Below are 2,500 nucleotides of genomic sequence, written 5' to 3'. Positions count from 1 at the left end.
CTATTCATAGTATATATAAATGATATAGACCATGGACTAAAATCTACTGTTTCCAAATTTGCTGATGATACAAAACTGTGCGGAGTGGCAAATGATCACTCAAACCAATTACATATTCAAGAAGATTTAGATCAATTACAGCAATGGTCTGAAAAGTGGCTAATGAAATTTAACACAAGTAAATGCAAGGTAATGCACATAGGTGAAAATAACAGTAAGTACTATTACAAGTTATTTGGAAATTCGTTAACAAAAGTGGATAGTGAAAAGTATCTCGGCGTAATTATCAGTAACCTCAAATCATCCATGCAGTGTATTTCAGCCTCTGAGAAAGCAAATAAGATTCTAGGACTGATTGCGCGATCTTTTGATTTCAAAAGTCCATCACTCATTAACAAGCTATATAAATCGTTAGTTCGTCCACATTTGGAATATGCTCTTTCCGTATGGTCACCGAATCTCATTAAAGACATTGACAGACTGGAAAAAGTACAACGGCGAGCCACAAAACTGATTCCAAATATAAAAAATAAATCATACGGAAATCGACTAAAACATATGAATCTGTTTTCCCTGAAAAAGCGTAGACTCAGAGGTGACTTGATACAGGTCTTTAAGATTTTAAAGGGAATTGACATCAAAAGTGACAAAATTTTCACATTGAATGAGAATCAGACAAGAAACAATGGTCTCAAACTGTCCGGAAATAGATTCAATTTGGAAGTAGGTAGAAACAACTTTGCCAACCGTGTAGTTAATGAATGGAATAAACTTCCTCAACAGGTCGTGCAAAGTAGTTCAGTTCGAAGCGTTAAAGAATCATTTAGATAAATACCTAAGCAAGATGCTGTAATGATTATAATATATTTTATATTATTTGTTTTTGTTTTGTTATCATTTGTCTGTCTGATTTTCATTTATTATTAGTTATATATCAATTTATTATTATTTACTATTTACCTATTTGTTTATTATTTAACTATACCTATGCATTTATTTATCTTATTTGTTATTTACATTATTATAGTTTTTATTTATAATTCTATTATTAATATGAATTTTTTTTTTCGCATCCGACCTAGATATAGATCAAAAGATCTCCTGTCGGCATGCTCCGCCTTTGTAATCCTTTGTAACATACATATATACTTATATATATATATATATATATATATATATATATACATATATATATATATTTACATATATATATACATATGCATATATACATACATATATATATACATACATATATATACATATATACATATGCATATATACATACATATATATATACATATTTCCATATACATACAAACACATACACACACACACACACACACACACACATATGTAAATATATATATATATATATACATATATATATATGCATATATGTACATACATATATATACATATATAAACACATATATATATTCTATATATATAAATATGTATATATATATACATGTATATACATATATATATATACATATATACATACGAGTGGAAGGTGGCAAGGAGGCGCAGGAAGATGCAGGAGTGAATATTCTCTTACGTTTCGACGGATGTCTTCCTCAGAGAGACTACAGACTATCAGATCTTGTGGACATTATATACCCCCGTTATGGCTCATCCTGCCGGCCGTCTGGGAATGGCGCCCGCTGATTGGCTAATCGTTCCCCTGCAAGCTAGTGCATCCAAGGTCATTCTCGCTGCGGGTCGCGCCAGGCTAACATGTCCTTCTCGGTGATTGGTGACTGGGCTCGTCGTGATGTGTGCGGCTTCTATGGTTTTCCTTAATCTCTTTCCCAGTCCGTGGTGGAGAACCTCGACGTTATTCCAGTTGGGAAGATGCCCGTGCGTATCTACGTGTACCACCAAGGAGTTGGAAGTTCTGTGGTGGCGTAGATCACTCTTGTGTTCGTACATTCTTTTTTCTATGCCACGCGATGACTCCGTAATACGCGGCCGGGCATCCTCCGCATGGAATTTTGTAAACAATGCTGTTTTGGTTTTTGATGTTCTTGTTCTCATTCTTACTTACTATGTCTCTGATTCTTAGTCCCGCGGCATGTGCTATGTCGATACCCTTGGTGGATAGAAAATTAGTGATTACTTCTGCTCCTTTTGAATATGGTACTACCAGGTAATCTTCTTTGTTCATTTTGTTACTTCTTTTCGATATCATAAATGGTTTGTTTTTTAATTTGTGTAGAAGACCTGAGGGGTACATGAGTTTACGGAAGGCTTCGGTTAAGTATGATATTTCGCCTGTCAGAAATTCATCGCTGCATATCCTTATAGCTCGTAGGTAGAAACCTATTATCACACCAGTCTTTGTTCTCGTGCTGTGCCGTGAGAGGTAGTATATGAAATCGTCTCTGTTTGTGGGTTTTCTATTGATAGAGAATTTAGCGCTGCTGTCCTTCCGGTGAATGAGTGTATCCAGGAAGGGTAGCTTTCTTTCCATCTCCATTTCTACCGTGAATTGGATATG

Source organism: Oratosquilla oratoria, chromosome 20, assembly GCF_046742065.1.
Source record: "Oratosquilla oratoria isolate Oo_2021 chromosome 20, ASM4674206v1, whole genome shotgun sequence".
In the NCBI taxonomy this organism is placed as follows: domain Eukaryota; kingdom Metazoa; phylum Arthropoda; class Malacostraca; order Stomatopoda; family Squillidae; genus Oratosquilla; species Oratosquilla oratoria.
The sequence above is the reverse complement of the archived record's forward strand: the minus strand, read 5'-3'. Positions refer to the sequence as shown.